Source organism: Somniosus microcephalus, chromosome 2 (genome assembly GCF_052327205.1).
Source record: "Somniosus microcephalus isolate GS21.2 chromosome 2, FLI_Smic_1.0, whole genome shotgun sequence".
In the NCBI taxonomy this organism is placed as follows: Eukaryota; Metazoa; Chordata; class Chondrichthyes; order Squaliformes; family Somniosidae; genus Somniosus; species Somniosus microcephalus.
The window spans coordinates 52,459,091-52,485,603 of NC_140988.1; positions in this window are offsets into that span (position 1 = coordinate 52,459,091).

Here is a 26,513-nt window from a genome sequence, read left to right on the forward strand (position 1 = left end):
TACTGGTTAAAGAAGGGATTAATACAATTGCAATGAAGAATATTAGCTCTGATGATGTGGAATCTGTATGGGTAGAATTGAGAAATACTAAGGGGAAAAAAACATTAGTGGGAGTGGTATATAGACCTCCAAACAGTAAGGCGGAGGTTGGAGATGGCATTAAAAGGGAAATTAAAGAAGCGTGCAATAAGGGCACAGCAGTCATCATGGGTGACTTTAATCTACATATAGATTGGGCCAACCAAATTAGTAACAATACTGTGGAGGAGGAATTCCTGGAGTGTTTACGGGATGGTTCCTGGACCAATATGTCGAGGAACCAACCAGATATCAGGCCATCTTAGACTGGGTATTATGTAACAAGAAAGGATTAATTAGCAATCTTGTTGTACAAGGCCCCTTGGGTCGGAGCGATCATAATATGATCGAATTCTTCATTAAAATGGAGAATGAAGTAGTTGACTCAGAGACAAGGGTCCTCAATTTAAATAAAGGAAACTACGATGGTCTGAGGAGTGAGTTGGGTAGGATTGATTGGGGAATGGCACTCAAAGGGTTGTCAGTGGATAGGCAATGGCAAACTTTCAAAGACCAAATGGATGAGCTACAGAATTTGTTCATCCCAGTTTGGCATAAAAATAAAACAAAAAAGGTGACTCAACCGTGGCTAACAAGGGAAATTAGGGATAGCATAAAATCCAAGGAGTTGACATATAAATTGGCTAGAAAAAGCAATAATCCTGAGGATTGGGAGCAGTTTAGGAGTCAACAAAGGAGGACAAAGGGATTAATTAAGAAAGGGGAAATAGAATATGAGAGTAAGCTAGCAGGGAACATAAAAACTAACTGTGGGGTTTCTGTGATTTCTGTGATTTCTGTGAAGTCAAGCGTAGGTCCCTTACAGTCAGAATCAGGGGAATTTATAATGGGGAACAAAGAAATGGCAGACCAACTAAATACATACTTTGGTTCTGTCTTCACAAAGGAGGACATAAATAACCTCCCAGAGATGCCGGGGAACACAGGGTCTAATGAGAGGGAGGAACTGAAAGAAATCAGTATCTGTAGGGAAATGGTGTTAGGAAAATTGATGGGACTGAAGGCCGATAAATCCCCAGGGCCTGATGGTCTACATCCCAGGGTACTTAAGGAGGTGGCCCTAGAGATAGTAGATGCATTGCTGGTCATCTTCCAGAACTCGATAGACTCTGGAACACTACCCATGAATTGGAGGGTAGCTAATGATACCCCACTATTCAAAAAAGGTGGTAGAGAAAAAGCGGGGAATTATAGACCGGTAAGCCTGACATCGGTAGTGGCGAAAATGCTAGAGTCTATTATAAAAGATGTAATAGCAGAGCACTTGGAAAGCAGTGACAGGATCGGACAAAGTCAACATGGATTTACAAAAGGTAAATCATGCTTGACTAATCTACTGGAATTTTTTGAGGATGTAACTGGTAAAATAGATAAGGGAGAACCAGTGGATGTGGTGTATTTGAACTTTCAGAAGGCTTTCGATAAGGTCCCACATAAGAGATTAGCGTGCAAAATTAAGGCACATGGGATTGGGGGCAAGGTATTGACTTGGATAGAGAACCGGTTGGCGGACAGAAAGCAAAGAGTTGGAATAAACGGGTCGTTTTCCGAGTGGCAGGCAGTGACTAGTGGGGTACCGCAAGGATCGGTCCTAGGACCCCAGCTGTTCACAATATATATTAATGATCTGGACAAGGGAATTGGATGTAATATCTCCAAATTTGCAGACGACACAAAGCTGGGTGGGAGGGTAAGCTGTGAGGAGGATGTAGTGAAACTCCAGTACGATTTGGACAGGTTGGGTGATTGGGCAGAAACATGGCAAATGCACTATAATGTGGATAAATGTGAGGTTATCCACTTTGGTGGCAAAAACAGGAAGGCAGATTATTATTTGAATGGCAATAGATTGGGAGAAGGGGAAGTGCAAAGAGACCTGGGTGTTCTTGTGCACCAGTCGCTGAAGGTAAGCATGCAGGTGCAGCAGGCGGTTAAGAAGGCAAATGGTATGTTGGCCTTCGTAGCAAGAGGGTTCAAGTACAAGAACAAGGATGTCTTGCTGCAGTTGAACAGGGCCTTGGTGAGACCGCACTTTGAGTATTGTGTGCAGTTTTGGTCACCTTACCTGAGGAAGGACGTTCTTGCCATGGAGGGAGTGCAGCGAAGATTCACCAGGCTGATACCTGGGATGGCAGGAATGACGTATGAGGAGAGATTGTGTCGATTGGGCTTATACTCACTGGAGTTTAGAAGATTGAGAGGGGATCTCATCGAAACCTATAAAATTCACAGATTCACAGAAACCCCACAGTGCAGATAGAGGCCATTTCGGCCCATCGAGCCTGCACCGACACATATCCCACCCGATCCCCATAATCCCTACACCAACACATATCCCACCCTATCCCTGTAACCCCACGTATTTAATCCCCCTAGCACTAAGGGTCAATTTTATCATAGCCAATCAACCTAACCTGCACATCTTTGGACTGTGGGAGGAAACCGGAGCAAACCCACGCAAAATGTGCAAACTCCACACAGACAGTCACCCGAGGCCGGATTCGAACCCAGGTCCCTGGCGCTGTGAGGCAACAGTGCTAACCACTATGCCACCGTGCTGCCCTTCTGTCAGGTCTGGACAGACTAGATGCAGAAAGGATGTTTCTGATGGCCAGGGAGTCCAGAACCAGGGGTCATAGTCTAAGGATAAGGGGTAAGCCATTTAGGACTGAAATGAGGAGGAATTTCTTCACCCAGAGAGTGGTGAACCTGTGGAATTCTCTGCCACAGAGGGCGGTGGAGGCCAATTCATTAAATATATTCAAGAAAGAGTTGGATATATTTCTTGAGGCTAAAGGGATCAAGGGATATGGGGAGAAGGCAGGGACAGGGTACTGAATTTTGATGATCAGCCATGATCTCATTGAATGGCGGAGCAGGCTCAAAGGGCCGAATGGCCTACTCTTGCTCCTATCTTCTATGTCTCTATGATGTAGATGGGCTGAATGATTTGTGTAGCTCAGCCTGTTCAGCCTTTCCTGATAGTTATAACCTCTCAGTTCTGGTATCATCCTTGTAAATCTTTGTCCGGTGCTTCTAAATATTTTTGCAGTATGGAGACCAGACAATATTCTAAGTGTGGTCTAACCAAGGTTCTATACAAGTTTAACATAATTTCTCTGCTTCCAAATTCTATTCCTCCAGAAATGAACCCGAGTGCTTTGTTTGTACCTTTTATGGCTTTGTTAACCTGCGTTGCTACTTATAATGATTTGTGAATCTGTACCCTTAGATCATTTTGCATCCTCTACCCCATTTATACCCTTAGGGTGAGAAAATCCCCTCCTTTGCACCTCCTGTGGGGGGCGCTAAAGGGGCACAAAGGCCTTTTCGCCCGGGCGTGGCGCTGACCGCGCCTCCCGTCAAATTCCGCGGGAGGTTAGCGGTGCGCTACTGGGTTGCGCCTCATCTTATGCGCCCGGAGATCATAACATCATCTCCAGGCGCATCACCCCGGTAGTGCCCCAGCAGAAAAATTCCCCTTCGCCCCCTGCAGCAGCGCCAGGTGATGGCAGTGACTGCTGCAGGGGACGCGAGCAGGACAGCTGGCCACTAGTGGGGCGGAAGTTAAAGGTGAGGTGGCCAGCCGAACTGAAAAAATGTCGGCTTTTTAAAAAAAAATGTTTTGCTCCGGACACGGGGTCCATGCCGTGATCGCGCGGCATCCCCCACTCACCGGTGCTGTAGGTAAGTTTAATTCAGGGAAGAGACCCTACAATGCATCAGTGCTAAACGGCTGAGCTGTGCGCCCCGGGTCGTGAACTTCCCCCTTTCTTGTGCTCCAAAAAGGAAGCGGAGCGCTTGATTTAGCGCTCCACTTTCCTCCTGGAGCAAAAAGTGGGAATTTTAGAAAGGCGGGAAGAGGCTAGCGCCTGGCGCTAATTTTTCCAGCTTTTCTGATTTAGCGCCCCAAACAGGGATCGAGGGGAATTTCTAGCCCTAATTTTCCAAGGAGTAAGTGATCTAACTTATTCCTCCTACCAAAATGCATACCCTCACACTTAACTATATTGAAATTCATTTGTCATTTACACGCCCATTCTGCAAGTATGTAAATGTCTTCTTGTAATTTGTCACAGTCTTCCTCAGTACTAACTATACTCCCCAATATGTTCATCATTAAACATCAGTGATATGGAATAGAGTGGCAGTCAGCATACATAAAAAAGGCCACTCTTTGCACCAAGGTGGTCAATTGGCCTAGTATAATTGCACTGAAGTAGCTGTGAGTGCAAGTAACATTGTACTTTAACTGTAAGGGATTCCATTTTCTAGATATGCAGATAGTGTGCAACCAGAGCCCATCCTCTTGCACATCCCATCTTTCTTGTATGTCAATTAGCCAGGTTTCCTGGCAGCAACCATACTGTTGTGTTGTTGTGTTGCTGTCCCAGCAGCCCCTCCTGCACCCCTGATCCCAATTTTCTCCCCTCCTGGCATGAGGTGGTGGCCCATATGGAGATGTTGGATTGTAGTTTCACAGGTGCCAGTTGCCCTTAGCTAGATTATCCAAATGACCAATTGTGAGTCTAAGCCAATCAGCTATGGAGAGCATCATAGCCGAGCCTATTCATAGGTTCATCCAACAGATATTTAACTGACATTTTTGTAATACAATTTAAATTCCACCATCTGCATGTATGTTAATTGATACTCTAACCTGCTACTTTAACTATACTACCAGGAATGAAATATACATGTAAAGAAGGTGAAAAAAATAAGTTTGTAAAATTCAGCATGTATACAAATACATGTAACACAAATACCAGGAGCTTTCTTGGGATTTCTCCCGATCAGATCATCGGGGTTCTTCTGTCTCTTCAAATTGATGGATACCTCTTCTGGTCCCACTGTAGCACTGTCAAGACCTCTGGGTCAGCATTCCAGCATTGTTGGAGCGGTGGGTGAAAGTCCCATACCACCACAACAATGCTATTGGCATTTAGCCTCCATGCGAGCAAATAGTTATAATCACATTTTACCCACCCTGTTCCCATACCCCTACAATCCCTTTTGCTTCATCTACCTATCCAATCTAATCTTTGAGTGTTGACGTAGTTTCTGCCTCAACCACTAACCCTGGAAGTAAATTCCACATCCTCATGACTCTCTGTGTAATGACGTTTCCCTTGCTCCCTGTTCTAAATCATTTACATTTAATCTTGTATCTATGGCCCCTCATTCTTGACCCCTCACTGGAAATAGTCTGCTTCCATCTACCCTGTCACACCTTTCATTATTTTCACTCTGTAATCTGCACATGAGAATGAGCAGGATAAACCCTAAGGGAAAAGGCACAAAGTCAGAATGGGCCTTAGACTGAGCCACCTACCATTCTGGCCAGGAGTGCACCTGTCTTGTTTGACTTCCTGTACTCCTAATATGTTAAATAACCACAACTGGCTGCCTTAGTGATTATCAGCTATAAAACACAAGCACAAGTGCATGACACTCTCTGCTGCACGTATTTGTAAACATTATCTCTGGGTCCTTCACAATGGGAGGAAACTGCAAGATAGGAAAAGAGGAACCCTTCCTATCCATGGCAATCTGTGCGGTTTAGTCTGTAACCTTCACTGTTCAAATTAAGTAACTCCCTTCTGGGTATTTTCAAGGTTTCTTTGGCTGACCTTTAGCTCTCTTTGCACTTCATGTTTTTTTTTACCTCATGCAGATGAGTCACAAAACAGGCTTATAAATTGTTCATTCAAGGAACCTTCTTCTGGTCTGAGCCTGATTTCCTCCCTTCTTTCACATCTGTACATTTTCATAGGAAAAGACATCAGAGACATTAGACTTTTGGATTTTGCCACAAGAGAGGTGGATCCAGGTCAGGTGTTGCATTGGTTGTAGTCAATCACTGAGTTGCCTGCAAAAATCTTCTGATGACAACATCTCATCAAGCCCCATGAGTCATCATCTAATTCCACCATGATATCTTCATCATTTATCCGCATTTTGCCTTTGCTGGAGCTAGTTTCGCAACCATGATTATTTCCCATACTGAGGCATTCTTTTAATTTTCATTTAATAGTTTTCAGTGTAAGTGGTCTCTGGATTGGGTCTCAGAGGCTCAGGGAGGAAGCTTCCTTTCACCACCTCCTCATCTGAGTTTGTTTCACTCAACGAGCTTTTGATCTTTTTCTCAGCTGTTTCTTTTTTCAGATTTCATTTTTTGCTCCTTGTGGCGAAGCTGAACGTCTCCCCGTCAAGCTGTTCTGCTTTTCCATTTCCATGCTGAACTGATTTGTTTTTCTTCTTGTCCGGTTTCTCAGACCCTGGCTAGAAAAAAAGAAAGACTTGCATTTATATAGCGCCTTTAATGATCACCTGATGTTCCAAAGCGCTTTACAGCCAATGAAGCACTTTTTGTAGTGTAATCTCTGTTGTAATGTAGGAAACGTAATGTAGAGAAAATCTGTCTTCAGGTGGTGGAATCCATTTTACCATTCTGATAAATATTTTTAGATATATATAAATTTAAAACGGTATTCACTGTAGAGCAGAGGAGCACAAGGCTGGACTGCAGCGTGTGAAAGTGGCCATGCAGGAAGAATGGTCCTGTCAGACTGTGAGGGATGTGCCCGAGCTAAGTGCTCAAACCCAACCGACAAAGTGCGAGCGGCTGGAGAGAGCGGGAAAAAGTAAAGCTGTGATTGGAGGATTAGAGTGGGGGAGGGGGCTGTACAGAACACCACCGCACATAGTAAGAAACGCGAAGGGGAGGTGAGGAGCCTGGAAAGTGCCTGAGCCACGATAAGACTGGCTACAGAAAGTTTCAATGCTCCAAATACAATTGACCCAGCTGTCGCGATTTCAGGGGCACTTGGGAAATGTCTCGATAGCCAGTCCTTTGCTTGTAATTGTTATCAGGTACCCATTATTCTATCTTTTTTTTACTGCTGAATATCTGGACATTGAACTGAAAACTTATTTTTTTGAAGTGTATGAATAAATATTTGAGTGTTGCATTATTGAAAATGAATGGCCATAGTATCATGAGAGGTAATTGCCATCATTTCCTTTTGAAAATTATTTGTTTAAACTACGCAAGAGTAGGAATGGACTCATTGTTAGGCTTTTTCCAGAGAGTAGTGAGCTTCTGGAATGCGTTGCTTGCTGGTGCGGTGTGTGCTGAATTTCTGAATATCTTTCAGAGGGAGCTGGACCAGCTCTTATATAATGTTCTGCTATGTAGAAGGTAAGTGGTTTTACAGATAACACATGGTCTATGTGATCTCCTGGACTGGTTTTGATCACCGGAGGGGGTCGGGGAGGAATCTCCCCGAGATTACATGACTGCAGGGGATGAGGGGATGGGCAGTGTTTGGTCTTGATGCTCCATCCATCATGGTGTATGGGACAGGCTTGATGGACCAGCTGGAGTTTACCTGCCCATCATTTTCATATGTTCAAATGTTTCAATTGTAACAGCACTGCATATAACAAACATTTTAATTAGTGCTGCCCGCATAAAGCATCTCACACATATCTTACACCCACACATGAAGCACGCTCACAAAAATGATATACCCCCTCCTTCCTACCTGCAGGTAACCATAAAACAACATCGCTGTCTAATGGTATTTGGCATAATGAATGATGATCCAGCAAAAGTAAATGCAACAGTCATCCATGTAATACCAGACTCAGAAATTATAGCACAACATTATATAAACTTAATTGTCACTGGTAAACATAAAACTACAGATCTTGATTCCTGCTGTGTGATGAGTTAGTTAGCTGATCCCAGCCAAGGTTGCTTAGGGGCATTACAATTGGTGTCAGCCTGCCTGAGTTTGGAAGCAAAGAAATCAGCCAGCGTTCACACTCCTGATTGCTATCTAATGCTCCTCTGTTGGAAAGTGTGAACAAATGGTGAGAGCATGATTAAGCTCGGCTTGGATTGTCTCCATAGTTGTCAACTCGCTGTCTAGGTCCACAAAAGAGCAATGGTCACTTGGATGAGCTACCAGAATATGGTTGGCACTTGCGGGAAGGGGACGGGGGATTGAGACTGTGCGAGTGGAAAAGCAGCACAACAAGGATTGTAAGTTAACAAATTGACACCCTTTGAATATACTGTACACCACACTGTCTGTGGTTGTATTTATTGTTACTAGAACCTGCTATTTTAAGCTATACTGTCAAGTATTAAATATCAGTATCATTATAAATATAAATAAAAGCCTTGATTATAATGAATCCACAGGAAGCACAACTCAAACAGTCTGTAGGATATAAAGATAAAGTTCAGGACATTGACATTAGCTGAATTTCCCATAGACTAACTGGAAAACAATCACAAATCAATTCTAGTTGCTACAATCAAACAAGCAGGCACCACAACATCATCCAATCAACTCATGCAAATCCTTTCAAACCCAGCAAACTGGAACTAACAACGTAAACCAATCAAATTACCCAAATAATCTCTTCAAAATGTTTTTGACTGCTATTTCTCTTCCCAGGTCAGCATATAGAGCCAAAAATAACATTTATTACATAACAACCATAATAAAATAATAAACAAATCAGAAAAAAATCATTAAACTTATGCATGAAATTAGTAATTTAATGTTAGAAATTTGTAAGAAGTTTTCTCTACAGAGGCCTAACTCTCTCTCTCTCTGGGCTTGGGGCCTGAATCCAGCTTCTATCCCAGAATTAGATATTTCATTTGGGCTTTTGGTTGCTGGGGATTTCCAGTTACTGTTGACAAATTTTGTGTGTGTGAGAGAGATGGGGATGGGATCTGTAGTTTTCACTCAGTGGCTGTTGTAAAGTCTGTGAGTTGTTTAGTTAATTAATACACAGACTACCAGAGTAACTTAAAACAGGACTTTACTATTCGAAGGTCAGGGCGAATCTGCCAAATAAATCCTGACACAGCACTTATATACCGGTGTGGTCACCGTCGGTATTACAGTATACAGAAGCCAACAAAGTAGTGCCACACCTAAAATAGTTCTCTTAAAGGTGAACGGTTACATACAATGGTTTTTTTAAAGGTAGACGGATACATACACTACAATCCTCCCTTTTTAGCTTACAACATACTTAGCCCCCCATTAAACATAACATATATTCAACTTCATGTAAAACAATTCACAGGTATAATCTATGCGGGAAACAGTTTACAGATTCAGTCTCTGCGGGAACAGTTCACAGATTCAGTCTCTGGTCTTGACTCGGTCCGAACAACATCTCTGTGGTGTAGCCGGTTCACATTGCTAGCGTGACTCATCCAATAGTCTTTCCCTTGACTTAACAGCTTGAACTTCCGTCCTGCTGAACCAGCAGTGCTGACTTTTACAAACAGCTGGACTGCCTTGGTAATTTTTCCTACTTGCCAACTGATTTGGCTCCCTTCGTAGGGCCCACGTACATGATCTGGTAGAAGTGATAATGATTTAGATGGTTATCACCTTCTGCTTCGTCTTTTTCTTTTCTGCTTCTTGGAGACTCTCGGGGCTCCCTTATCAGCTGCCAGCTGTAGTGCCACCATCTCCCTATGTTCCTTAGACTTTAAGTGCTTCATCCTGATTTCTGCACTTTGGGAGTTTTCATCACAAGCTGGGCAGACCAAGTCCTCGTAATATTCCGTGTCACTCAACAGGTCATGGTAATATTCGGTGTCGTCCTGAACTAGTCTAGCGAGAGGGCCTGCTATTTCTTCCTTACCCAACTGGACGTTAGCCGACTGTTGTTCCCTCCCTAGACATCTTTCCTGAAGAGACTTCTTCATGCGTTCATATTCATCCCGCTCTTCCTGGGTTTCCTGCAAATCCTTCACTAATGACCTCATTTGTGATTTCAATACTTCCCCTTCCATCAGGGATTGATTGATCGGGCTATTCAATCCTTCTACTGGAGCAGCTGTTTCAACATTCTGTTGTTCACATAGACGTGATTCAGCGTACTTTTGGCATCCCAGTAAAATCTGTGTTGCAACCTCAGCTATTTCCATAACTTTTGAGAGCTCCGAACTCCTTCCCTTTGAAGATTGAAGCTCGTGTTCAGATTGTTCCCATTGCAGAGTCTTGTCCCTCAGCATATGAAGGAGTTGGCTGACCGTTAACTCTTCCACGGGAACACTGTGGATCAGAGTCTTCTCCATTTCATCCACCTTTTCCTCCAATGCTTTCACCTTCTTTTCCTCTTGTACTTTGGCTTTCAGCGCTCGGAGAAGTTGCGCCTTGATGCTCTCTAGCTCATGTTCAGGGGCCATTCTTACAGTCTCTGTGTTTCTTACAGTTTCCTTTTCTTCCACTGAAAGGATTCCCAGTTGAATCTGTTCTTCAAGTTGTTGAACCTCGGTCATTGCCACCTCATATTTGTCTTGGGTTTCCTTCAATATTTTTATGAGTTCTTGGACATCTTGTCTTTCATGTTCTGCCACGTCTTTCACCTCTAATTTCTCATCTATGGATGGAACTTCTACCGATGAGTCTGTCTTGGCCTTGAGCTCATCAAGAATTTCCTGCAGCCTTTGGACTTCTTGCTCATGTTCAACCTTTAGTTGCTCATATGCTTCTACTGAAACTAGCTTTTCGGAGGTTGCCGAGTTAATCCCCTCCAGGATTGTAGCCTGGGCCTGTTCATACTGTTCCTTCAACTTCTCAAACTCTGCTTGTAAGGAGTCGTAGAGAAGAACGGGAATAAAATCCTGGCTTCCTGAAGATTCCTCTTCATTTGCTCCTTCCTGCAAATATTCTAACTCCTGAACAGCATAAGGGAGATGTGATCGGTAATTGGTCACAATGGCTCTATGGTCGCTCTCTGCTTGAGCTAGCTGCTTCTGTTGTCTTTCCAGATTCTCCCATTCGGTGTCATAGAACTTTTTCATTGTTTTCATCTCTTGTTCGAGACGGTAACTCACTTGTTCTACTTGCTGTCGTAATTTGAAATAAAGTTGAGTCCGAGCTCGGTGTTCGTCAGTCATGGATATGTCCGTAAACTGAACAGACTCAGAATTCTCTGTCAAACTATGTTGTCGTTGTTCGGTGGAGTTCTGTTCTGAAACTTTGTTCTTCTCTGGAGCATAAGCCTTTATGCATGCCTTCGTTCTTCCAACCTTAGTCGGCAAGTCCATTTTAGCCTTGTCTTTCATATTTGGGTTGGTCTTATCGTCATCCGTTTCAGAATCTGAGCTGATTGTCTGCACCGAGTCCTCACTCGTTATAGCTTTTAGATAGTGCCATTCCATGTCTATTTTCTTGATCCACTCCCGTCCCAGAAGTGGTGATCCTCCCTCAGGTAGTACGTATAAGTTCATTCTTGGGTGTTCTTTACCCCCATCTCTCACCTTGACTCTTATCTTCCCCATGGGGTATACTTTATGCCCCGTGTATGTCTGCAATACGAACTTGGTATCTCTTAAGGGTATATGTGAGAATAGCCGGTGGTAATCCCTTCGATTTATGGCTGATAGAGCTGATCCAGTGTCCAACTCCATTTTCACTTGGACTCCAGCTATTTTTAGCATGACCCAGATAGTTTGTAGGTCAGCTTCCTTACTCACATTGTGAATTCTCAGACTGCCCAGCTCCTGGCCGTTTGGGTCTGAGTCCGAATTCTGTTCGTCTGAACTCTTCTCAGCCACCTTGTGTACCTTGTTGTACTTTTCCTGTGATGGCTTCCTTTGGTTGTTGGTCTTCTTCCCTGACCGGCATACCTTAGCTATGTGACCCAGTTTGCCACATTTCCTACATTCCTGGTTCTTAAACCAGCATTGGTTCTGGTCGTGTGTTGTCTTCCCACAATGATAGCATTTCGTTGTACCCGAAGTAATTTGCTGCACACTGAGTGCCGCTGCCTTTAGCTGCATTTCCGCCGTTCCTTTCGCTGCGGCTTCGTTCGATGCAGCAATAAGGACAGCCTTATCAAGTGTAAGATCGTTCTCTTCGAGCAGTCGTTTTTGTGTTTCTCCCTTCGACATTCCGCACACGAATTTGTCTCTGAATGCCTCTGTCAGATTCCCTCCAAACTGGCAGTGTTTCGCTAGTCTACGCAGTTCGACCAAGTATTCTGCGTTGCTTTCGTCTTTCCTTTGCGTTCTCGCATAGAATTTGAATCGTTCCGCCAACATCAACGGTGTGGGGTTCAAGTGATCCTTCAGAACAGTCACAATATCATCGAAAGTCTGATCTGCCGGTTTAGCTGGTGCTAGTAGATGCTTCAAGAGCCCGTATGTCTTCGTGCCCATCGAGTTTAGCAAGGTTATAGCTTTGTCATCTTCTTCCATTTTATTGGCCTCACAATAGATCTCAATGCATTCCACATACGTGGCCCAGTCTTCTACCTCGGAATTAAAATCGTTGATGTTACCACGCTTAGGCATCTTCCTCTCTTCCTGATAACACCACGAATTATTTCTTTAAATTTTCTTTTATTTTTTTTTCCAAGATGGCGGCTCCCGCGAAAATGGCGGTTTCCCGCGCTTATCTTCTCTCCCCGCCCACTTCAATGGCGGTTTCCCGCTTCTGTCTTCTTCCCCGCCTAATGGCGGCTTCCCGCATTTCTTCCCTAGCGGGAGGGGTACACTTTCCCCACGGGCGACGGCCGCTGGCTTTCAGGTTCACAGCCTGCGCGTCGGCTTCAGGGCTTTCCCTTTTCTCGGCAGGGCAACCGGCGCTGGGTACACCCCGTTGACGGCGAACAGTTTCAGCCGCTGGGCTGGCTCTCGCTCAGTTCCCCTTGCTTGGGCTCTGTCTCTCTCCCGCTCGCTCGGCTCTACCGGCGCTGGGTACACCCCGTTGACGGAGAACAGTTTCAGCCGCTGGACTGGCTCTCGTTCAGTTCCCCCTTGGTCGGCTCTGCCTCTCCCGCTCACTCGGCTCCCAATCGCGCCTCCCAGCCCTCTCGCAGTCCGGTGCTTCCCTCCCCGGCTGCGGCTGAGTTTATCTCTTCCCGCGCCTACGCTCCCGGTCGCAGCGCTTCGTGGCTTCGGTCGCTGCCCGGCCTTTTTCGCCGGTCGCGGTCTAGCTGTCTCATGACGCCGTTGCGTCCCCCAGTCTGTCTGTACCGCGGCTTCCTTGCTCCACGCTGCCCCAGTCTCAGCGCCTCTGGACCCGACTTCTGTCCGGCTCCTTTCCCCCTCGACCGTGGTCGAGTGCACCGCCCTTATCCTCCGGTTATTCTTTTTACTTTCCCTTACTCACAGTCACCGTGGCCGCCTTGCTTCTCGTGCTGATCGGCTCACTCCTCACCGTGGCAGAAGGGACAGTCAGTGCCTGTTGCTGATGGAAGTCTTTGTCTCTAACTTCTTCTTCCTTTCTAGTTCTGCAGCCTCGAGTTTTCTCCCAGCAGAACGACGAGGGCGGTTGCCTCTTCTCGACGCTCGTTAACTGCTTCGGAAGTATTGTTGCCGCAGGGTACGATCGGACTCGTCGCCACTGTAAAGTCTGTGAGTTGTTTAGTTAATTAATACACAGACTACCAGAGTAACTTAAAACAGGACTTTACTATTCGAAGGTCAGGGCGAATCTGCCAAATAAATCCTGACACAGCACTTATATACCGGTGTGGTCACCGTCGGTATTATAGTATACAGAAGCCAACAAAGTAGTGCCACACCTAAAATAGTTCTCTTAAAGGTGAACGGTTACATACAATGGTTTTCTTAAAGGTAGACGGATACATACACTACAGCTGTGGAACTACAATACCCAGTCTGCACCAGGACACTGTGGGCTGGATTTTCCTTCCAGCAGCACACCTCCAAGCCCGCAGCAACCCCAACCCATTTCCTGGGTCAGGGTTCATTGGCCATTGGCCATGCAGGGCGGGCTCCTGGTTAAATTCCCATTGCCAAGAGGGTGCCCGCCAGGGCTAAGGATACTGAGGGGACACCATTGCAGCACTACAAGAGGCAGTGACGAGACTTACAGGCTCAGAAAAACTCAAAATAAGGCAGGAGCAGCAGCTTCGTAGGCCTTAGTAGAGACTGAGACCGAAAAAGGTAAGTGCATGAGGGCGATTGGAGACAGAGGAGGCCTCTACTAGACCCTCACCCTCAATTTCTGCACTTCGCGGCCATTATCACCCTTATTCTGGGCCTGCTACCTTCTTCCAGTCGATAGTTGTGGGGAGCAGTGGTAACAAGGTTAGACAAGAGGAAACTGGGGTTGGGAGGCCAAGTATTTACATGTGGAATGTGAAAAGGTGACCTCCAACAGCAGCCCCTGTGGGTTTGGGAATGGGGAAAGGGAAATCCAGGTCAAGACGGGAAGGCTTTCAGGTGGGATCGCAGTGGAAAATCCAGCTCCCTGTGTCATATGGTAACCCAGCAGAAAGTTTACAAATAACAACTGTGCCAGACTTATTTAACATTGCAGGATCAGAGCTACAGTAATCCAGCCTTTGCAGCTGTACTTCACAATGATGCTGAAAAGTAATATTTCTCAGGGTGAATTCCTCTGGTTAAAAAGAATTATCTAAAGAAGCCGGACCCATGGTAAGTTCAGTCTATTTGTGGATAATTGTTACCACTGACAGAAACTGTTCCCCACCACTGGTTTCAGTCCTATTTTCCATTATGTCAAAGCTCACTGGAATTTATTCCATCCTTCTGATCTTTTGAATACTGACACCATCCATATTCCTTTGCACCAAGTCCCAGAAGCGGCCTACATTTTCCTGACGATCCGGTGGCAATGCTTGGCCCACTGCTGCATGGATGTGACAATACAGTCCATTCCACTTTAAAAACTCAAACACTGGCTCTCATTCAAACCTTTGTTTCCGGGACATATTTTCTAGCTCACAGCGGAACTTTTATATTATCCAGTGGTTTTCCTGTCAGTTTTATCATCAGAACCAAGACTAGAGGCTTCCATTCTAATTCAATCACTTGCTCTTTGGATCAAATTGAGCATTGCTTATGAAAGGTTTTTTGTCCTCTCCCTTTATTAATTCCCCCCAAACTGGCTGACTCATATTGAATTTGCACGCTGCTGTTCTGTTCCCCCTTCTCATCATCAACCTTTACCACCGTCACCATAGAGATAACACAACTTTCTTTTTATTGGCCATTTAACATCAAGTTAAATGTTATATCTGACACCTCCAATTTTGCACAACGTAATATGTTTCCCACACGTGGTTTTACATGTTTCCATGTTCAGCTGCTCAGAAAACATTGACGCACTCCAGTGGGATTGGGAGCAGACAAAATTAGGAATCACTTTCATGAGGAGTCTCACATATAACATGCAGGCATTATATGCAAAAAAAATTACAATATCTATTACAACCAAGTAATCTTTTATAAGAATTCCAAAAAATTGGTATAGTGCACATTCTCTAATCTAAATAATCAAGTTTTAGTATGAATAGTTCCTTTTAAATTCAAGTGTATAAATGCCATATTTTTTGATGGCATTGTATATTTTGATTACATGGTGCGTGTGGGAGAGAACGTTGGTACATTATGTTTATTGGCATGAATGCACATACATTGGGAACAATGTGTGGCAAAGAGTTGAAGCAATTTCTTTTGCCTGTTGTGGAGGGGTGCGGGCACCATGGGATCCTCCCTGCTGGTCCTGTTCGCTGAGCTCGCTGGGTTGCTGTTGTTGGCTTATTTCCTCTCCTGTGTTGGTTTTACCCATCAATATATTAAACAAGTACAAATGCAGAAACAGCCACCCTATTTATAGGGTCTGCGGTTTCTCCGTGAATCTGATTTTAATCCACTTCTTCCAAAGAGAAACAGATCATCAAAGACAAAATGGAGTCCAGGGGATTTCAATGACTGTGGATAGCTTATGAAATTAAAAGAAATTACAGGAACAGGAAATTTAGTTAAGATTTATTTCCTTTTGGAGGTTGAACTCTGCACACTTGAATATGATATAAATAGAGCAATCTGTGACATAGCTGTTCGAAGTCATCCCAAAAAGACCTGAAGACAGATAATTCTTTCACAGTAATTGTATGTATTGATAATCAATGTTGATTCTGTTTATTGCCCAGATTTTCCGAGCATGATTTACAATAAAAATGCTCAAATCAGGGGTGTGAAACTCTGCAGCCCTTATCCTCACTCGCATCAAGTCCCGTTCACCCATCTCTTCGTGCTCGCTGACCTACATTAACTCCCAGTCTGGCAATGACACAAATTTGAAATTCTCATCCTTGTTTTCAAATCCCTCCATGGCCTTGCACCATCCTATCTCTGTAACCTCCTCCAGCCCTACAACCCTCCGAGATCTCTGCATCCTCCAAATCTGGTCTCTTGTGCATCCTGAATTTCCATAGCCCCACCATTTACAGCTGTGCCTTCAGCTGCCTGGGCCCAATGTTCTGAGCTTTCTAAATCTCTCTGCTTTTCTACCTCTCTCTCCTCCTTTAAGACACACTTTAAAAGGTACTTCTTTAACTACTGTCCTAATATCTCTTTATGTGGCTCAGTGCCAAATTTTGTTTGATAACATTCCTGTAAAGTGCCTTGGGATATTTTACTACATTAAAGGTGCTATATAAATGCAAGTAGTTGTTGTTGTGATTGAATACTTACCACTTTCTTGGACAGGAGCAGCTACAAGTTTCAAGAAGTGTAGCAGCAGCTGGGACAAAGATGTTTGCATGACCAGTGCCCGTGTCAGCTGTGGCTCAGTAGGGAGCACTCTTGCCTCTGAGTCAGAAGGGTTTTGGATTCAAGTCCCACTCCAGAGGCCCGAGCACAAAAATCTAGGCTGACACTCCAGTGTACTGCTGAGGGAGCGCTGCACTGTTGGAGGTCCTGTCTTTTGGATGAGACATTAAACCGAGGCCCTGTCTGCTCTCTCAGGCGGATGTAAAAGATCCCATGGCACTATTTCGAAGAACAGCAGGGGAGTTATCCCCGCTGTCTTGGACAATATTTATCCCTCAACCAACATCATGAAAAACAGATTATCTGGTTACTCGCAGGAGTTTAGAAGAATGAGAGGGGATCTCATTGTAATGATCAGTAACATGTCATTCTAGAATGGTACACTAGGTGGAGCTGTATGTTTAGTAGTGGGGCTACCCACAAGGCAGTAGTCAAGATGGATGCCTGTACACTAGTCCACATGGCTGAATGAATGACTAGCTCAAGCTAGCTGTTCATAATGAAAACGTCTATTTATTTATGAACATAACATGGTACCAGGATTGGTAATATCTGCTGAATATTGTGCAACGCGACATGGATAATTTGAAGCCACCAGAGGGTTTGAAACTCACGGGGAATGTCGACTGCAATTGGCGGACTTTCAAACAACAATTCGAACTCTACATTGCTGCCATCGGGTTTGGTACGAAGCCAGACGCAAGGAAAATAGCGTTACTGCTCATGGTTGCAGGCCTGCAGGTGATAGAGGTATTTAATACGTTTGTATTTGATCAAGAGGAGGACAGAGAAAAAATGGACGATGTGCTAAAGAAGTTTGATACACATTGTTCTCCCAAAAAGAACGAGACCTATGAGAGGTACATATTCTGTTCACGGACACAGCAGCAAAATGAGACTTTTGATAGCTTTGTGACCGATCTGAAACTGAAAGCACAGACATGTAATTTCTCTGAACTGAAATCATCCATGATTCGTGACAAGATTGTGTTTGGTATTCATGATAAAAAGGTCAGGGAACGCTTGTTGAGAGAAACCGAACTAACATTGGAGAATGCTGTGAAAATATGCCATGCCAGTGAGCTAGCTCAACAGCATGCAAAGACTTTCAGTGAAATTAATAATAAAGTGACTGTAATGAGTGACTGTGCTGCTGTCGGTGCTGTGTCCTACAAAGGGAAGAAACATGGGCAGAACAGAAATGCAAAGCAATCGGAGGATGGAATTTGTAATTGTAAACGCTGTGGTTACCAACACCAGTCAAGACAATGCCCTGCGTTTGGGAAAATGTGCACAAAATGTAATGGAAAGAATCACTTTGCCAAACAATGCTTTTCAAAAGTAAAAACAAAGAAAGGGCAACAAGTCAATGTGACTGAGGACACTGATTTAAGTGAGACATTTTTTGTAGGAATGGTGTCATGGGACAATATAGAAAAGCATACAGAAAATGTGCAGCCCTCAGGAATGGACAATGCTGAACATAAAGTTAATGCAGTAAAAGAGGACAAATGGATGATGCCACTGCAGGTAAATGGAGCATTAGTTACATTTAAACTAGACATTGGGGCAAAAGCAAACTTAATCAGTATGAGTGACATTAAAAATATGAAAGAAAAGCCCAAAATACAGAAAAAGTCAGTACTACTGAAGAACTATAATGGACAGAAAATAGATAGCTTAGGTGTATGCAGGCTTAAAGTGACAGTCAAAGACAAAGTGCATCATCTCATGTTTTCTGTTGTGGCTGAAGGACTTGATTCACTACTAGGTGACAAAGCTTGTGAGGACTTAGAACTGGTCAAGAGAGTCTACCGTATAAACTGTGCCATAAGCAGACCAGATGACTCGGTGGATTCTGTAGTGAGTAATTTCCAGGATGTGTTCAAAGGATTTGGAGTTCTACCATTCACTTACAAGATCCAGCTAAAGGAGGATGCTCAGCCAGTGGTACATGCTCCACGGAGAGTTCCAGCACCCCTGCGTGACCAGCTCAAGAAAGAACTGGACAGAATGACCACACTAGGAGTCATCAGGAAAGTCGAAGAGCCAATAGACTGGGTTAACTCCATGGTATGTGTAAAGAAAAAGAACAATGATCTAAGAGTATGCATGGAGCCAAAGGACTTAAATGCAAACATAAAACGTGAACACTACCAGATTCCCAAGCAAGAAGAAATCACCAGTGAAATGTCAGGTGCCAGACACTTCACAAAGCTCGATGCCTCACAAGGATTTTGGCAACTAAAACTGGATGAAGAGAGCACCAAATACAGTACCTTCAACACACCATTTGGCAGGTATTGTTTCCTCAGAATGCCTTTCGGGATAATATCTGCATCTGAAATCTTTCATAGAGTGATGGAACACATAATTGAAGGTCTGGAAGGAGTTCGGGTCTATGTTGATGACATCATCATCTGGGGCTCCACACCGAAAGAACACAATGAGAGACTGACTAAAGTGCTACAGAGCATACGCCAGAATGGATTGAAGCTCAACAAAGCCAAGGGTCAGTTTGGCGTCCAGGAAGTCACTTTCCTAGGAGATAATCTATCTGGTAAAGGAATAGAGCCAGATATGGAAAAAGTAAATGCCATACTCAACATGCCCTGACCCACGGACAGAAAAGGAGTGCTACGCATCATGGGGATGATAAACTTCATTGGAAAGTTCATTCCTAACATGTCAGCCAAGACAGCCTGTCTGCGAGACCTGCTACATAAAACAAATGAGTTCGCATGGACAGAAAGACATGAACAAGAATGGATGAACCTCAAAACAGTGCTGACAACCACACCTGTACTCACCTTCTTTGACCCAACAAAGAGAATCAAAGTGTCAACGGATGCATCAAAAGATGGCCTAAGCGCGGTCTTGCTACAAGCAGAGGGTGAAGATTGGAAGCCTGTTGCCTATGCCTCCAGGTCTATGACTGACTCTGAGTGTCGATACGCCCAGATTGAAAAGGAATGTCTCGGCTTGGTAATTGAACTAGAAAAGTTCCATGGCTACATATATGGACTTCCCACCTTCACAGTTGAGACAGACCACTGCCCACTGGTTGCCATCATTAAAAAAAAATCGGAATGAGATGTCTCCAAGGATTCAACGACTCATGATGAAGCTGCAAAGATATGACTTTGAACTGATCTACACACCAGGCAAACACATAGTGTTAGCAGAAGCACTATCCCGAGCACCCACAATGAGTCATGTGAGCTCTACTGAGGAAGACATGGATGTTCATGTGAGTATGGTCACTGCTGCGCTGCCCATGTCAGACACAAAATGAAAGCAAATAGCAGAAGGAACAGTAAAGGATACAGGCCTAGAAATTGAGTTTGCGCTGCGCCAGGGCTTTAGCGCCGGAAGTTAGCGCCGGCGCTAAGTCCCTTTGCGCGCGCCAAAAATTCAGTAGCGCCGCGCCCAAACGGCTGCCGGCGCTACTGAAGGGTTTTAGCGCCTGAAAGCTGGCGCAACGCGCCGCATTGTGGCGCTATTCCGGCGCTGCGGCGCCCGCTGCGGTGCGGCAGGCTCGGGAAGTGCAGGCCTCCTCCTTCCGTTAAGGAGGAGCTGCCTGCACCCGGCCGCGGCCCGCGCAAATCTCATCAAAAATTAGCCCGGCACCTCGGACAAGTGCCGGGCTTGCATCTGTTCCGGGGGGGGGGGGGGAGAAGTCCGGGGAGGGAGCTGCAGGCAGGCGGCCGGCGGGAAAGCGGCCGGCCGCCACGCCTCCTTAAAGCGCCGGCGCAGACTCCGGCAACACTCGTTTGCCAGAGTCTTAGTTGCGGCTGCCACTGGCGAGGCGGCCGCAACTGAATTTCGGCTTGGGGCCGGGTTACCACGGCAACCGGGACGCTGCGCACACCGATGACGTCATCGGTGCCGGCGCAGCGCTACCGGTCTACCGCCGCGGAAGGGCCCCAGGCAATTTAGGAACCGGCGCCAATTGCAGCGCTAGGCCCTCTAGCGCCGCAAAATCGGTGCTAAGGGCACTGAATTTCTAGGCCACAGTGTTACAAACAGTAATAGAGAGCATTCATCATGGTTGGCCAAAAGGTTCCTGTCCAAAGTACTATCACATCAGGTCAGAGTTGAGTGTCGCAAGTGGACTATTACTAAAACAGAACAGAATAGTCATTCCACAGGCTCTACATCAAGACATGCTCGAAAGGATTCATGAGGGACACCTCGGAATTGAAAAATGCAAAAGGAGAGCAAGAAACACTGTTTATTGGCCTTGCATAAATAAGGAGATTGAGAACATGATAGGCAAATGTGAGACATGTCAGAAACACCAAAACAAACAAGCAAAGGAACCAATGATAGCAGCTGACTTACCAACAGCACCTTGGCAAAAGGTTGGTATGGACCGTTTTTCATTTAAATGGTAAAGACTATCTAATAGTGATTGACTACTATTCTAACTATCCTGAGATGGCGCTGCTCTCAAGCACATCAGCAAGCAGTGTCATAATGCATGTTAAATCCATCTTCGCCAGACATGGAATTCCCAGGATTGCCGTTAGCGACAATGGTCCGTGCTTCAACTGTAAGGAGTGGCAACAGTTTGCAGCACATTATGACTTTCAACACATCACATCCAGTCCTCTGTATGCTCAGTCGAAAGGTAAGGCAGAGAAAGGTGTTCAAGTTCTCAAACAGCTACTGAAGAAAGCAACAGAAAGCAAGTCTGATCCTTATCTCGCCCTGCTGAGCTACCGAGCCTCCCCTTTAGACTGTGGTTCTTCACCTGCTGAACTCCTAATGGGTCGCAAGTTGTGCACCACGCTACCCTGCTGTGCAAAAGAAAAGCAGAGTAAGGAACTGAGACAGAGACTTCAACTGTTAAAGCTGAAACAGAAATCACACTATGACAAGTCATCCAAAACTCTGAAACCATTGACAAGGGGCGATATTGTCAGGATTGAGGATCCAGATGTATGGAACAGGAAAGCTACAGTTCTTGAGGAAGTAGGACCAAGATCATACACTGTTAGAACTGAGGAAGGACAGATTCTCAGGAGGAACCGCCGTTCCCTCCTGAAAACACAAGAAACTATCCAAGAGCAAATCGATGACAATGCCGCAACTGAATCTTGTCACTCACCACCAGAACAATCTAACACAAACACACATACAGGCTCTCATGAAAACACATCAGACCTACCTGTGCTGAGAAGATCCACACATGAAGTAAAAAAGCCTGATAGACTTAATCTTTGAGTATAAAGAAAACTATAATAAAAGAATGAAAGGCTTAGAGTTCATAAAGTAAAGCTTTGAAAATGTGTTGACTGTTGTGAAGATGTTTATGTCGTTATGATTGATTGATATTGATTTTGTTTAACCTCTAAGGAAGGGGGATGTAATGATCAGTAACATGTCATTCTAGAATGGTACACTAGGTGGAGCTGTATGTTTAGTAGTGGGCTACCCACAAGGCAGTAGTCAAGATGGATGCCTGTACACTAGTCCACATGGCTGAATAAATGACTAGCTCAAGCTAGCTGTTCATAATGAAAACGTCTATTTATTTATGAACATAACACTCATTGAAACTTATAAAAGTCTAACAGGACTAGACAGACTAGATGCAGGAAGGATGTTCCCAATGGCCGGGGAGTCCAGAACCAGGAGTCACGGTCTTAGGATAAGGGGTAGGCCATTTAGGACAGAGATGAGGAGGAATTTCTTCACCCAGAGAGTGGTGAACCTGTGGAATTCTCTACCACAGAAGGCAGTGGAGGCCAATTCATTAAATATATTCAAGAAGGAGTTAGATATATTTCTTAAGGCTAAAGGGATCGAGGGATATGGGGAGAAGGCAGGGACAGGGTACTGAATTTGAATGATCAGCCATGATCTCATTGAATGGCGGAGCAGGCTCAAGGGGCCGAATGGCCTACTCCTGCTCCTATCTTCCATGTTTCTATGTTTCTATGTTTATCACATTGCTGTTTGTGAGAGCTTGCTGTGTGCAAATTGTCTGCCGCATTTCGTACATTCCAACAGTGACTACACTTCAAGGCACTTCATTGGCTGTAATGCGCTTTGGGTGGTGAAAGGTGCTTTTTATCTCAAGATACCTCCTCCACCACTGGTGCACTATGGATACAGTATGCACCATCTACAGGATGCACTGTAGCCACTCTCCACTCTTACTTCGACAACACCTCCCAGCTCCACGGCTTCCACTACTGAAAAAGACATGAGCAGCAACATCATGGGAGCACTCTCACCTCCAAGCTCCCCTCCAAGTCACACATCTACCTGGTTTGAACATGTCCCACAGTTCCATCATCGTCACCAGTTGAAAATCCTGGAATTCCCTACCTAACACCAGTGTGACAGCACCATCAGCACACAGACTGCAATGGTTCAGACAGAAGGTCCACCATCACCTTTAAAATGTGGCTTTGCCAACGTCACCAACATCCCAAGAACAAATTAAAAAACAATTGTACATTGGAGCACCAGTCTAACCCCCATCGCTAACTGCCATTTTAAATACCTGCAAATGTGGCCCGTGGGCAGTGATTTTGTTCTGTGTCTGCAGCTATTTTGTAGTCATCAAAGGAGGAGATTTGGGCATCAGGCACAGAGTTATCCCTTAGAGCCTGATTAGATATGTCTCCTTGCAACAAAAAAAAGGAATTGCAAAAGAAGATAAATTTCGTCCCAGCTGTCAAAATGCCAGGGGACCAGAGACCACACAATTTTTCTTGTCAACTAAGTTTTGCAGCTGCCTCTTTGCTCACAACTGGTTTTAAAGAAAATCTGGAAGTTGGGTGCACATAACATAACACTGATCCCTAGACACTGATCCAAGAGATGCTTAATATTCTGCTTCCATCACTGACATTGCCAGATGCCATAAAAATAAATAACATTACAGGCCCTTGGGGAAGTTAAATTGATTGTTGAATACGGCATTCAGTGCTGGTGGAGTCATCAATGCATCATTCAGGAAGAAAAGGCAGACAGGAGCTGTTGGCATGTGCATAGTGAGTGATATGTCATAGCCTCTGTCATATCACAGTCTGCAGCAGCTGATAAAGTCTTTGGAAGGAACGGGTTGTAGGTGAAGGACGCAAGCTGCAGAAAAGAAAGATTTTCAGACATAACAGAAGCCAAGATGGAAATACCTGACACAAAAAAAAAATCAACAGCAATTCAGTGATAGGAAACTGTAGGTGCAGGGAACACAGAGGATACCTCACCAGTGATGGTCATTTTGGTGGTCTTTTCATGTGCAATATACCCATAACGCAAAAGCAGCAGGGAATTATAATTGCATTTCACATAAGCGATAATACAACTGGAACTTGCAAGCCCTGATTTCTCCCCTGGGTGCATGCATGTTTTATCCACTTTAAGGTTAAGTTAACATTGAAGCAGCTACCTTTTTTACTTGAAATTTTGAACCCCAAAATCTCTGTTGAGAAATTGATCATCAACACAATGTAGCAAACTGCAACGCTCAACATATTCTTCCTAATGGCAGTAGCGAGCAGTACCTAGCTAGGAAGACAAGATGGATGAGAAAGGCCCACAGTCTAGTTTGGATAGATTTAGCAACACTTTCCAATGCCTAAGGCTCCTACACAATGTTCCCTAATAGCAACATCTATCTATAAACAGTTAGCTTTCTAAAAGTTCACCAGATGAACAGAAAACTTCCTCCTTTTATCCTCAGTTTCCTCCACTATTTTTTCCCTGAAGCCATTTTAAAAAAGGAAAGAAATTCCCTCTCAATCTGGTACACTAGAGGCAGGGCAGCTAGCAGACAAAAGTAGAACTGCTCTTACTGTGCCCTCGGTACAAAACAGGATTCTGCTTTATGAGTAATTTATCAGTAACTAGTGGTGTTCCGCAGGGGTCAGTGCTGGGTCCCCAACTCTTTACAATCTATATTAACGATTTGGAGGAGGGGACCGAGTGTAACATATCAAAGTTTGCAGATGATACTAAGATGGGAGGGAAAGTAGTGAGTGAGGAGGACATAAAAAACCTGCAAGGGGACATCGACAGGCTAAGAAAGTGGGCAGAGATTTGGCAGATGGAATACAATACTGGAAAGTGTGAGGTTATGCACTTTGGCAGGAAAAATCGTAGAGCAAGTTATTATCTTAATGGCAAGAAACTGGAAAGTACTGAAGTACAAAGGGATCTGGGGGTCCTGGTGCACGAAACTCAAAAGGTTAGTATACAGGTGCAGCAAGTGATTAAGAAGGCCAATGGAATGTTGGCTTTCATTGCTAGGGGGATAGAATATAAAAATAGGGAGGTATTGCTTCAGTTGTACAAGGTATTGGTGAGACCGCACCTGGAATACTGCGTACAGTTTTGGTGTCCATACTTAAGAAAGGACATACTTGCTCTCGAGTCAGTACAAAGAAGGTTCACTCGGTTAATCCCGGGGATGAGGGGATGGACATATGAGGAGAGGTTGAGTAGATTGGGACTCTACTCATTGGAGTTCAGAAGAATGAGAGGCGATCTTATTGAAACATATAAGATTGTGAAGGGGTTGGATCGGGTGGATGCGGGGAAGATGTTCCCGATGATGGGTGAAACTAGAACTAGGGGGCATAGTCTTAGAATAAGGGGCTGCTCTTTCAAAACTGAGATGAGGAGGAACTACTTCACTCAGAGGGTGGTAGGTCCATGGAATATGCTGCCCCAAAAAGCTGTAGAAGCTACATCATTACATAAATTTAAAACAGAAATAGACAGTTTCCTAGAAGTAAAGGGAATTAAGGGTTACGGGGAGCGGGCAGGAATTTGGACATGAGTCTAGGTTTGGATCGGTCATGGCCCTGTGGGTAGCGGAGCGGGCCCAGGGGCCGTGTAGCCTGATCCTGCTCCTATTTCGTGTGTCTAATTCTGTTAGATTCAGGAGATGGTTCTGTGATAGTGGATTGGTGGTTAGGATCAGATCAGCCATGATCTTATTGAATGGCGGAGCAGGCTCGAGGGGTCGATTGGCCTACTCCTGCTCCTATTTCTTATGTTCTTATGTTCTTATATTAGCATTTGAAGATGATGTTAAACTGTACTAAGTAGGGTCCATAGCCAGCTCTTAACAAAGCATAGTGCAGAGGAGGTAGCTGGAGCCGAATCGTTTATGGGCTTTACAAGTTCTGTAATCTAAATGGAAGAGACCATTGCCCATTCATTCAAACATTCGGAAGTGGAAAGAGAGAAGTTCCCCTTTCTGAGAGACCTGAAATGAGCATCAAATAGGCCTGCAGGTCCGATCATTCCAAGCAAAGCTTAGATAGGCTAGATGGAGAAAGGCTGTTCCCACTAGTTGATGGTACAAGGAATAGGCAACACAGATTTAAGGTTTTGGGCAAGCGATACAGGGGGGATGTGAGGAAAAACTTTTTTATGCAGCGAGTGGTGAGGACATGGAACTCACGGCCGACGGAAGTGGTGGAAGTGGAGACACTCAGGGTGATTTTCACTCAGAAGTCGGGAAGGACGCGGGACTGCAACTTTCGGGGTTGTAGTCCCACCTCCATCGAGATGCGGCCAATCCACGCGATTTTAACTTGATTGACCTTGTTGAGCCCGCCCAGCGGGCTCAGCAGGCCAATTAAGGGCCGCCCGGCAACAGGTGACGTCACAGACTGAAATTTCATCTGTCAAGACGTTTTGACAGATGAAATATCAGTGTTTCACAGCTGTTTGAAGCTATCAAACACTGACAGTCTTACTTCTAACCTGAGTCCTTCTACACAGACTCAGTTAGAAATCTCTCCAGCACAGAAAGCTCCAGCTTGTCACTTTTGACAGTTCGTAG